Source organism: Dermacentor andersoni, chromosome 5 (genome assembly GCF_023375885.2).
Source record: "Dermacentor andersoni chromosome 5, qqDerAnde1_hic_scaffold, whole genome shotgun sequence".
Taxonomy (NCBI): domain Eukaryota; kingdom Metazoa; phylum Arthropoda; class Arachnida; order Ixodida; family Ixodidae; genus Dermacentor; species Dermacentor andersoni.
In genome coordinates this window covers 40,687,593-40,701,454 of record NC_092818.1, presented here as the reverse complement: position 1 = coordinate 40,701,454, position 13,862 = coordinate 40,687,593, and positions in this window count along the sequence as shown.

The following is a 13,862-nucleotide window of genomic DNA, read 5'->3' as shown; positions in this document are numbered from 1 at the left end:
CCACCATTTCTTGGATAGATTTGTTCCTCCGTCAGCAATCTTTCCGTGCACCCCGCAAGACTGCCAATAGGTTCGGCGATTTTACAGATCGCAACGCGCACCTACTGTTCACGACGCAGTGCTAAACAAACAACTTGTCCGGTGCTGCTTCTGCGAGTGCACCGAGTTCCTCCACTGTGCGTGACTGCGAGTGTCACGCATATTACATAGCGTGTGCAAAAGGAAGACGTCCTGTATAGCTACGATGCGAGAAGGAGGTGGTACCGACGATGGATCTCGCTACCAACACAGTGAAGGAGACATCGAAAAACTGCAGATAAGTATATTTTTACTGTTTTATATTTAGCATAATAAGAGTGCACGGATTAAGTCACTTTCGTAGTATCGAACTGAATGTCCAGCAGTTTAAAGAATGCAGTGAGAGCCAATGAGTGTTGCTGCTTTTACATGCAAGTGGGCCCGCGAAAATATGGAAGAGATGAAGGTAGCCTTCACTGACTTAGTGAGATAACAGAAATTCATGAGTGACATTAAGCCCGCAAAATTTATGGAAGAGTATCTTTATCCAGGTGAAATATCAATAGCAGGTACTGATATAAAGCAGGAAACGTATACAAAAATTTCATGGGTTGAACAGCATATGGAAGGCATTACCGAATCGTGATATCCACCTTACCGATATCCTTGAAGAAAGTTTAGAATCATTGCATTCTACCAGTTATGCAATATGGGACATTAACCTGGAGGTTAACGAAGAAACTTGAGATGTCAAGGACTGTGCAGAAAGCGAAGTAACAAAAATTGTTGGAGTTAGCACTAAGGCAGGAAGACAGTGGAATAGGAAACCGTGGCAACTTATATGCTAGTTGAGATTAAGAAAAAAAAAAGGAATCGGCAGGCAGGCCATGCACGTATTCGAACACTTGTTGCCAGTTCACAACAGGTGAATACATAGGCGTGATAGAATGGATGTCAAGGAGAGAGAACTACAGCTGAGGATAGTAGAAAATTCCATAATGGGACAAAAATATGTTGTCTGTAGGCATAGGATGCAATCAGCTCGTATAAGACGTGATTGAAGGGTGAGGCATCTGTTTTGCAGCTAACAAAAATAGGTTTGTGGTGCTGAAAGTAGAAACTCGTGAAGGTGCGGGGCCACCTCAGCTGCTGGCACACTAATCAACATGACATTTGGCTCTGAAAAAGAAAACGCCAGTTGTGTAAAATAAAGCAATGTTGTCCCGACATATTGTTTTATTATGCATATTACACTAAAGGCTTCCACAGTTAAGGGCACTTAGTACTAATAGAGCAACGAGCATTTTTCGTTGTAAATAATGGTTTGTATGCAGCTGATTCATTCCAATACATTTTTTTGCAGCAACACATTCTGCTGCTGGAGGCACTCAATCGCCTGGTGGCAGTAGGCGAGCACCAGGAACGTGCTCTTCAGAGTGTGGCAGAGGTCCAGAGGGCTGCTCTGCAACAGTAGTATCGGTGCCCTCACTTCTCTCCTGTCGAGCCCACAAAAGGCACCTTATAAAGGAGCTTTCAGTTTAATAGTTTGTTTATTATTCAAGAACACAAATAAAATTATTGCAGTAAACATTGTGCTGTGCATATTAGGAGACTTGTAACATGCACTTGGTGTCCCTTTAACATAGGCAAAAACGTAAGACAACCTGTGCCACTCTTGGACCATGTAAAAAAAAATACACTAATGCAGCATACACGTCATGGTGCTGTTTGTTCTTTTTATACAGAATACAGTGCGTGTCGATTAGCCACAAGGTGAACGGTGTGTGTAATTCACAATGAAGAGAGGAAACAGCAGGAGCTTAATAATGGTATCACCTATAGACTGTGCATATGACTGCAACACTCCCTGATTCAAATGTGCCTTTACATGCATGTTCGATACCATATATTCTTTAACATTGTCTTATAATTGCATGTACTGTATTTCACACATCTTAAGCCCTTACATAGCACACTTCTGATGTATCCATATCACAGGCCAAATGATTGTACACTTTGTCCTTTTGTGTTGTATGAAAAGCAGCATCCTTTACAGTCGGATAAAAGTTCAGAAGACAGGAGAGACCCCGCCCAGATGACCAAAGTGCAGCAGCCGATTGCCTCTACGTCTAAATAAATAGTATCTCTCAAACGAGCAGGTATTAGTCTGTCCGGCGGCACGATGTCAGTCTAGAGTGCGTGCCCATTGGTGCAGGCTTGTGTTCACCTGCCTTAAAGTGCAGATTCCGCAGCCTACTAGAGTTGTATCCGACTATAGAAACACGTAATGCCTTGCACCAGTTGCATAGACTTCTGCAACTTGATAGCTCACAATCATCAGGAGCAGAAATCTATAAAGGCATCCAAGCAAAGCAGCCTAGCCACACTTCCATTATGAGGGGCTGTAAAAAGGTCTCGCCAAATATTCTCATGATGTCCTTGAAGAAGAGGTGGTGTTTGGCAGTTCTTTAGAATCAAAAACAGATTGCAGTGAATGTTGTGTAGCACGTCAAAACAAACTGAGCTTGGTTATCTGCACAGCATGTAATGGGAGGTTGTGCTTCACATAGGAAACAAACTGCTCTGTCCAGTACAATTTTGAGGCTGGTATGGCACCTATTATGTCAACAGTGTCAATATGCAAATCACACTTTTCACAGGCGATTGATTTCACGATTATTTTTGTATGATGGTTCTTTCAATCAGTGCTTGTATTACATGAGCAGGCGGATTTGAAAGCAAAGCTTTGTCTGCAAACTTTCCGACTTCCATAATTCTGTGGCAAGGCACTGGCGTGTTGTCGAATAGCTCACGCTTCCTTGGTCCTGCACCAAAGAAGCCCAATGCTCTATTTGAAGTTGGATCGCGCAACAATTCAACGGCACACAAAGAAGAGTGACACACACAGCAGAGCATTCTGCTGTGTGTATTTCTCTTGTGTCCCGTGGAATTGTTGTGCAATTAAACTTCAAGCTTCTATACCAATACACCCAGTCTTCAACCTCACCAATGCTCTAGTTACTAGGCCACAATGGTGCACATCTTTGAAATTTCCCAACACAAATTAGCTCTCCAAAAAATCACAAGTGTTACATTTTGCAGCACAGGTGTATGTATGAACGTGCCATATTCTTTACCACAAAACTCACAGGAATCAAAGGGGCAAGCATTAACCAGCCTTGCTGCTGCCGTTACCATTATCATCATGACACCAATGGAAAGACAGTGCCACGTTTCAGTAAAGGGAGCGCCGGAGGGAAAGGTGCGACAGCGACGGCTTACAATAAAAATAACGGTTACGAGACATGTTCAGTGCCAATGTATGCTGCAAGTTGCTCATCCTACTTTGGCATTGCAGCAAGTGTTTACTCGTTTGAGCATATCACGTTTTGTGTAATCATTGTTCTAAAGCTGTAAAAAAGGTCTATTCACTCTGCAATCTTTATTTTCATCATGGCGGGTTAACGACCCACTTTTCATTGGCATCTGCACCACATTTCTCCCGATATGTAATTTGGCCTTGGTGGTTCATGACATTTTCACGTACAGAGAGTTCAGCAGAGCATTGGGTGTGCATTGTTCGACTGCTTAAGAATTAGAGCCCCATTTTGAGACGAAAATATACAATTTATCCTTCCAGAATAACGCCACCCCCCCCCCCCACCAAAAAAAAAAGAAGATACACTGAACCTCTGGCACATGCATCGACAGTGAACAGAGCAAACAATCTGAAGTATTTTCTTCACGCAAGCCAACACACTAAGATTCTCAATGCATTTTCATTTCGCCACAAATGCATAGGCACAACCGGCTTGGCGCAACATCCACATCTCCCGCTGAAACAAACTGTGCAATGCCTTGCTGTTTCATAGTATGGCCGATAGATTACGCATGACCAAAATTCAGCATTGTGCATACTAAGTAACTTCACCAATGAGGAACCCCAAGTTCTTTATGAGACTAGGATTCATAGGTTACTTCACACAATTTGTGATATCCATTTATCTATTTATACTTAATTAACCTCTTTCCCAAGAAAGTGAGCCATTTGGAAGGCACCCTGACAGAGAAGTAGAGCAATCGGCAAAAAGTCATCAACCAGCGAAAAAGTCAGTATCATAAGCAGCCGCATGTGAGATATCGCTAACACAAAATTTAAGTCGGCTACACAGAAGTGGCTAATATGGCAATATGGCGTGTCTAAACATTGCTTCAATGTTAATCACAGTAAGGCTGACATTGAAGGCGCCTTAATTCCTACGTACGTTCCGTCGACACACCCGACTACGTTCGTAATGTTCCCACGAAGTAGGAAGCATTCTTTTATATATGCCCGCTCAGCCGCAGTATTCTGGAAAGCTAGCCACCGCTTACGCACTGCCGCATCGATAAGCGCGTCAGACACATCTGTGACACAGTGGCTAACAGTAGTTTGATGGCGTCCAATGTAACGCTCGGCGCCGACGCTTCCCTGAAAACTCCCAGTCCCATAGAAACGGAGGGCACAGTTGACTTGCGCTACGACGGTGAGCGAATGAAGCCCGCCACGCTGTCTCCGCACACGAGAGTCTTCGCCTTGCTCGTCACACAGCCAGCGCACTGATGTCTTCGACAGGCGAAAATGACGCTGAAACTCCCCGTCGGTCATGTAGGTGAACGGGTCCAGACGCTCATACTGACGCTTGCTGCCGCTGGATGCAATTAAACAGGCTGCTGCTGCCGCCGCCATGTTCCCGAGTTGAACTCGGAGGGGGTTTCGCGATGTACGAGTTTAGCACGAGTTCACCTGTCAATCAAAACCAGAGGTCACGCCCCGTGCGAGGCATGTAACTCTTGTGTGCGCACCCACTACAGTTAAGCCACGCCCAACTTATCTTCCGGCAATAGCGACGCGGTGTCGAGCTGAGAGGCATCAACAATCTTGACCGCCGACATAAAACACGCACAACGCACTGTCATCGGTGATATACTGAGCACCACTATAAAAAAAAGCGTTGACTGTCGTTGGCCTATGCATACATCTTCTCGGGCTGAGATGGCCCCACAACACGGTTTCATTGCCTGCATTGTGGCGCGTAGCGCACAGTAAATAATTATCGGCACGTCACTGTAGCTGCTTGCAAGGCGTCGATGCGCCGAGGGGGACGACGATGCTGAGGAGTGCGTATTGCAGCAGTCGTTTGAGATGGCTGCTCTGTCGGTGATGAAACGGAGCCACACCGTCGTAAACACGATCAGCGTCAGAGAATCACTCGCTCTTCTAGACCCAGTGCAATGGCATTTCTTCATCACAAGCACTGCGCACTCAACAGTTCCAACACCTGATTTCATAACTGCCCACAAGAGCCCTCACCTGCCAAAACGCGAGTGCTGCGGTGTCATTACGATATCCATCTGCGATCGCTGCTGGCTACAGCAGAGATAATCCGCAAGCACCTTCGACTGCACAACACACTCATGTACTGCGTATATGCGCTCAGAGGCACCTTCACTGGGCAAGCGATGACAAGCGATGAATTGTGTAGCTGGGAAGCACGCACGTTTCGCAGTGTATCGCAGAGGCTTCGCGCACAAAGATAAATTGGTACATTTGCACTGAACTGCGTCACTACGCACTCTAAAATAACATACCGCCATTTTGCAGCGATAACCGTTGTGTCGTTTATAGTTTGTAAAGCAGGGACCTTAATAGCACTAGTGAAGCGCCTGCGATGAACAGCCGTTCCGCGGCGCTGCGTTCCTATTCCCCTAATAGAGAAAGAGTGGCCGTGACCCTCCATGGATCATGACCGACTTTATTGAGAATAGCACTGCAGCGCCCCCAGGCGACTTATCACCGTATGAACGCCCTCGTGCGTACGTCCCGCTTCAATGTACCGCTTCTAAGCTTTTTCCTCACTGTCGCCACTCGCGGCAAGATGTGCAAAATTTAATAATTTGCTCGATCTCCGTTTGTCATCACAAATTTCTAGCGCTGAAAACGAAAAACAGATACTTAAAGAAATAAAAATGGTCGTTATTTTATTTGTTGTAGTTTAACGTATTTGCTTGAGTGAAAGTGTAGGTGCAAGAATGCGCCGCATGTACTCCGTTCGCATTCGATGGAGGAAAAAGAGATAGCGCCCGAAAGAGGGGGCACGCTCTTGACGCGCCCGGGAAAGGCGTGGCAAGCGGCTCACGGCAAGTGTGCAGAGAGACAGCGGGACAGTCACGGTATCGCTAAGTAGCGATAATCCGTTGATAACAATACGCGGCGCTGGCGCGTTTCGTTCTACAGCCTTCTGCGCTTGAAACGTTGAAGCAGCGTGCCGCGCAGGGTGCGCTCATGTTGTCATACGCGGCTTTTTGTCTACATATTTTTTTGCCTGCAGCTTCGGCGCGTTTCACACTATCTCCGTTCACTGACTGCCGCCGAGCAAACTCGGGTAAAACTCGGGTGAACGAGAAACTCGGCGCATTCTGCATAGCACCCCTGGTCGGGCATAACGAATTAAAAAACTGATGGAAGTGATTACAACTTATGATGTTGTTATGTGGATCCGCTCATATCTTACAGATCGGGCACAATATGTTGAAATAAATGGCAACAAATCTAACCAATCAAAAATAACCTCAGGCGTTTCACAGCGATCCGTTTTAGGACCACTTCTTTTTCTAGCTTACTTAAATGATATTGCTCATCACATAAGTAACGACATAACGGTCTGGTTATTTGAAGACTATTGTTTATTATATCTTGAAATCAATAACCAAAACGATCAGCCATCACTTAGTCAAGCCCTTAAAGCTGTAGAAATCTGGCCCGCAAAAAGTAAAATGAAAATTAACGAATCTAAATCATTCATGCTCAGAGTTACAAACAAAACAAAGCATGTTATTGAGTGTAATTATGAGATGAGCTCAACAATTCTAACCGAAGCTGAAACGATAAAATACCTAGGTTTAACAATTTCGAAAGACTTAAGTTGGAAGTCACACATAGACAGAATTTGTGGCGCTGCAGAAAAAAGGCAATGGTTCTTTCGCCGAAATTTAAAGCTAGCAACGACAGCCGTCAAACTACTTGCATATCTAAATTACATTAGACCGACGTTAGAGTATGCCAGTGTCATTTGGGATCAGTTTCAATCAGGAATAATAAACCGCATTGAGAAGATGCACAGAAAATCTGCAAGGTTCATTCTTTCCCGGTATTATAGTACTGACTCTGTTTTCGAAATGCTTCGGTTGCTTGAGTTGCCTCCATTGGCTCAACGGCGGAAGTTGGCTAGACTTGAATTTCTATTTTTGTTATCAAAAGCCCACTTCAATATTGAAGCCAGACCCTATCTTGCTCCCAGGCAGGCTAGAAACATCAGGTCAAGCAATCATTGCATGTACTCAATTCCAAAAGCATATCTGGACATGTACGCTTATTCATTTTTTCCGCGAACGATTAAGAAATGGAACAGTTTGCCGGGGTCTGTCTTGCAGTCGAGTAACATTAATATCTTTGCGGAACTCCTTAAAAACCTTTTATGAAATTGAATCTTGGTGGTACCGTGCAAAAATTGTCACACTATTCTAGAAATACACACAATAGCCTTTATTTTATGCTGCTTCCGATATCACTGTCACAATGTTGCAAACATGTATTTCTTAGCCAAATAATTGTATTTGTATTTCGTTATTTGGTTTGCATTGTATTTCCAACATTCATTGCTTCATGTCCTATTTACGTTTGTAAGGTGTTTACATTTTTACGCTACGTGCAAACTTGCTGTACCCACCCTGTTACGGCCAAGATGACCAACAGTATTTGAAAATAAATAAAAATAAATGAATATTTCAGAAGTTGATTTATTAAGTATGCAGGAAAGTAATCTTATTATCTCGAAGCGACAGCAAAAAACTGTACCTTGGTTCTGTACAGCTGCGGGCAATATGCATACATTTCAAATCTTGTTGCATGATGATTAGGACACTCTGTATAAGCACAGTCTGATTAGCGCTTGCTCAAGTACTAAAACAATACTTTCCTACAATGATTTACATGTGATGCCGAGCGCAGCATTACAGGAAACTGGTATACGGCTATACATTTGCCTGTTTCACTTGTGAACCTGCGCTTTGTAAACAATACTGTGCGCCGTGTGTTATTGTAATAATAGATAAACATACCCATGACACCATGGCTTCTCAAGTCAGTTGTTTCAAACCGTAGTCATGTTACGAAACTGGCAATTTCAATGTTCATCCTAATAGAACGTTTGCACATTAAGGTTTTTGCTACATTACTAATTTACGTGCGCTCATAGCTGTTGTTCCAGAGGCCGCTTTTGCTTGCCTGAGCAAACTGATGAAGATGTAACAGTTATTGGCAGGCCGCTTTGTTGATACTCCATTCAATGCCTTCGCGTTAACGTGCTGCTTGAAATGTAATTCATGAGCAGCTTTGTCCTACGGCACGTTATGAAGCTCTCAGAGAAATAATTCCTTCTTATCGCCAACGCGCCAGCAACAATTTAATTAGGCCAGTCACCTAATTGTGCCTATATTAACTTCAAATCAAGGATTTTCTACTGTATTTTTTCCACTTAAGTAAAGTGAGGATTGATTGATTGCCCAAAAATGCCAGAACACCGGTAAAGGGAGAGACGCTGTCTACTAAAGGGCTCTAGTATAATCAGGACCGCCAATCGTTCTTTAAGGTGTACTTTACTCTAAGTGCATCAGCGTTTATTGCATTTAACCCTCCCTGAAATGAACCCGCCACCACATGAGAGTCGAACCCGAGACCTCATGCTCAGCAGCAGCACGACATATAGGCACTGCACAACTGCGCCGGGTAATCATGGCGATAAATGAAACTTGTGTCCAATATGTTTGATCACGTGTCAGAGTTGGTGCTGGAATAAAAGCGAGAACGATTTCACTATACTCAAGCTCACGCAATCTTATGAAATGTTTTTTTATAAACATATCGGTAAACGATTCATTTTGAGGCACCCACGCATGCGAAATCTTGAAGCCGTCATTATTTCGCTACGTTTGCCAAAATTCATGACCACGTATATAGAAAACTTGCCATCCTACAACACACGCGTTACCTGTAAGTATGCTCATGAGCGTCGTTTTTCCCGCTCCGTTGTGTCCTAGAAGTATCGTCACTTGGGACTGGTAGATCGTCATGCTCACGTTCTTTAAAACTGTACTGCCACTGTAAACCTATGGTAAATAAATAGGACAATAAATTAGGTCATTGGCGCCCGGCAAAACTTACATTAAGCAATCCCTCTTTTAGCAGCTGCTTTTCGAAGAAGAACTCACTCTTTTCTTATCAACCAGAAAACATGCCACAGGGAACATTTGGTTATGCGTCATTAGCCGAAGAAAAGCTATTGTCACGGGCGGCGATCTTTTGGTCAGTGACTGGATGATGATGCTGGGTTTACAAGCGCAAGCACTACCACTCCTACAGCGCTGTTCTCCTTCCCTGTTAAGTATAACCTCTGTATATAGATTCTCCCCATAACATCGTTCGTGGAAGTGCTGCAGCATCAACTCGTTATAACACCCGGAACTAAACCTTCGAAGCAGACGAGACGACGCTGCTACTATAATGACCCAAGATGCAACACAGTGTGAACAACGCTCGCCACCGGTCATTCTCTTGCACCCTCGTTATCCCGGGACATCGAGCGGCAAAAGTGGTGTGGACGTCGATAAATGGCTGACGGTGTATGAGCGCGCAAGCAACAGTGAACAGTGCGATTCGACGACAGTGGTTGCGAATGTCATCTTCTATAACAGGGACACTGCACGACTCTGGTTCGAGACGTATTAGGAACATTTGACAAGTTGGGACGTCTATCAGCTGAAATTACACTATCTACTCCAGAAGCCTATCACACGCCAACTAGCGGCCAAGTAAGAACTCGCAATTCGCAGTCAGACGTCCACAGAGCCGTACATCTCCTAGGACGTGTTGGCTCTGTGCTGCAAGGTCAGAAGGAGACAAAGTCGGACACGTACTGGAAGGCATGACGGCATGAACGGCATGACACGTCCTGACGGTATACAAGATATCAACTTGGATATTATTTCACATTTCAGGCCATGGTTTGCCATGAGGTCCGGAATATGGGCACTTTGCCCGCCTTGAATAAAGGCAATGCAAAGACCAAGCCGATCTCCCCAGTTGTTGGAATTGATTTTGTGCCCGCATTTGCTGCCCTTTCCGAGTGCTCCACGGTACATCTCTAGCTAGAACTCCCTTCGCATTCCGACATCTCTGACGGCCCACACAGCGTAGGCTCCATCAATTTTCTTCGACTGCCACCGCATGCCGCAGTATGCTTCCAGATTTCATCCTTTCCACCCCTAACCAATGGCGACTGCGTTGCTTCCTTTATTCCTAAGGTCGCCATAATGACATCTTGCACCCCTATACGCTGGTAAGTTACAAACAACCGAATCTCTTTTACCCTCCCCTAATTTGAGTTCTAGACGCAAGTTATTCCTCGTGACATATGACTCGCGCATGTGACTGCACTGACCACAGAACATCCACAAGATTTTTCATCACCGTCATTGCAGTAAGGTTCGTCCTGCGACCACTTCACACGTATGATAACAGAGACTTCTCCATGGCACAGGCTGTTGCCCATCATCCAGTGCTGGTTTCCTACCAGGATATCGTTGACTTTGTCGACCGTTCTGTCGGCTATACTTTCCTGTATAGCCGACAAGAGTGCTGGAGAGTGCTGTTATGCAGGGTAAGCCGACAAAATGCTTGGTAAAGGCATAATTGAACCGCCATGCAGTCCTTGGGCACATACCCAAAGGTAACGCCAATGATGCAATCAACTTAGTATTCGGGAACTGTGTTACCGTGAATACTATTGGGACAGAGTTTTGGCGAATCGAACAAGCTAAATCCCACCGTATCACCCAGCACTTCACCGGGCTTCCCAATACTGCCGCATCACCATGATGCGAACAACCACCGCCGGATTCGCAATCGCTTGCTTCGGACACTTTGACACGTACTGTTCATCGTCAAATAGGAGCAATATTACCAGCCCCTCTTGTGCCTGATGTCCCAACTGCCAACCAGCCTATGATTTCCTTGATGCAAGCCGTGGTTCGAGAGGAGGTCGCTAATTTGGGACTGTGTCTGCACCGTGTGGATTCCACCAGTCGCACCGACGGTCCAGACCTTTTGCTCTCGCGATACCGCAATCCCGCTGAGTGGAGGATGCCGAATGATAACCCGGTATGTTTCGTGTGCTCTCTTGTAGGCCGTATTGCACGGCAGGCAGCCAGCCGACAGCCTCACCGGCTGGCTGTATCGCCCAGGACCCTCTTCCTGAAGGCCACACCCATGCAGCATCGTCGGGTTCTCTACCAACTGCCACGCCGATATCGACACTCACACGAATTTGTATGGGAGACCACCATCACCGCACGACAGCCGATATCGCTCGCCGCAAGCCCGCCGATTCCGTTAGGCGCAAGCTTGCCGTTTCCCGTCGCCTGTCAAGCCTCAACGCTGCGCCCGCTGCGGAAACCTAACGAGTGCCGCGCCCGGAGGTGACGCTGCATTCTTGAACCGGCTTTGATTTCCTCGTCTGACTATTTCCTAGAGGTTCAAGTCGACGGTTTTACTATTAACGTCCTTATCGATACCGGCACACAAATCTAGGTGATGGGTGCTAGTCTTCTTCATAAACTCTAGGATGTCCTGACACTTGCCATGCAACGTACAATAAGAGTCGCCAATGGAAGCACACTTACCGCGGTTGCAACGTGCACTACCCGGGTCACTATATCTGGCCATCGGACAATTTCTCTGTTTCTTGTGCCTGAGCTGTGCCCGTATGACGTGGTCTTGTGTATTGACTTTTTTGTCCACACATTGAGCCTTCGTCGGCAGTGGCGTCGGTGTCCTTCAACTTGAAGGTCGAGGTTGTCTTTGTCCGTTGAGTACGGCGGTATGGCGTCCAGTGTGGTTACCTGGGTCTATTCCGCAAACCAGGTTGAATAACGTCATCAAGGTTATTTCTTGCACGTCGTCTTCTAAGCAAACATCACATGCGTAAGGAGAGAATCCGATGTCTTGTGCTCGACGTCGACATACATTGCTAACATTTCGGTGAGCGTCATGATCAGGTGCTTCGTTACACCATTCATCATCGAGTGGCATGCTGTTTTCCTCCGGTGGCTTGTCTGGCCATACTGCAATATATTTTGAGTAAGCTAACCTGTAAAAGTCCTTCCACTGTCACTTATGAGGACTTGCGGCAAACCACGCAGCAGAAGCACGAAGAAACCGGCTACTTCCGGCGCACTATCTTAGGGTTGGCGTAGCGGGTAAAGTATTCTTTGACCACGACGATACACTTGTTGCCGGATGTTAACTTCGGAAAGGGCCCCAGCAAGTCCATTCTGATGTGCTAAAACAATAGGAAAAAATGCTCGAGCGGCTGTACGTATCGCACTGGCCTTGTCGGTGCTGTATTGTGACGCTGACATTTTCAAAACGTCTTGATGTAATGGGCGAGGTCGGCGTTCAGATTTAGCCAGTAATACTTTTCTTGAATCCTCGCGAATCTCCGAGGTACCCTGCCATTGGTTCAACATGTAAGGCGTGTAGAATTGGCGAGGTTATTTTCTTCACGAGGACGTCGTTTTTCAAAAAAAAAAAAAAAGATGACACTCCGGCCTTACCAATCCTTGGGACCAAGGTGAGTTTCCCTTATCACAACTCTACTAGGCTTCTTAGCTATGGCTGAGGTCGTTATTGTTCGGCGAAGTCTTCAGCACTTATTGTCCGGAGGGAAGAGTCAGCGTCCTATTCGTCTGGTAGGAGCGGGTCCAAGGAGTGTGGGATGGGCAGTCGGCATCACAGCCTTTTCATCCAGACTTGTATATTGCCGTCATTTACATTTCTAGCAGTTGGAGTCTTTAACGTGGTAGGTTTCCTGAGGGGTGCTTTTAATCGGCTAGCCAACACATTGCGAGATGGACGCCTACAATTTTGAATGGCCTTTAAAATAAGGGCGATATTTCCCAAATGAAAGCACAGCTCTTCGACGCCCGTTTCTGCTTCGAGCGTCAGCGTCCCTCGGTATGAATAGCGAACAAGTACAGCGATGAATGAAAGAGCGAACGCGGAGCACAGTGGGGGAGGAAAAATGGCAAGAGCGAAGAGAGCGCGAGCCTGAAAGCGGAGGAGGAAGGCATGGTGAAAGCGTGAAAAGAAAAGTGTTGTGACTCACCAGATGTGTTCTGCGGCGACGATTGCTACGAGGTGGCGCCAGGGTAGGGAGCATGGTCTCTTCACGAATGACGCTGTCAACAAGGTATTGAGGCCATGGGTGTGTACTGGTGGAGACTGCAGGCGTCGTTTTAGCCCTACAAATGCTTGCACTTCGAATGTTTCGCACGCCTGATTTCCTGAGCAGCGTCAGAAGCGACTTTCCCAGAGGGGTTATTGAAGAAGCCCCTGTAGTAGACACAGAGACGAAGAAAGTGCACACTGGCTCTTTTTCGACGGGCTGCGGAAAGCTCGCAATGACAGCTGTCTTCCGCGGATGAAGAAGGACTGCACATTTGTTGATGACATGATGCAGGAAGAGAAGCTTTTCCCAAGAGAAGCGCTATTTGTCCTCCTTCAGGGTCAGCGCCGATGACTTGATGGTGTCTAGTGCTGTCGGAAGGTGATAATGTGATCGTGGAAGCTTGAGACAAATACTACATCATTGAGCTAGACTACAACAGGTACGCCATTTAAAGGCAGTCAATACCATGTAGATTATACGCTGGAAAGGTGTGGGTGCCGAACAAACACCAAATGGCTC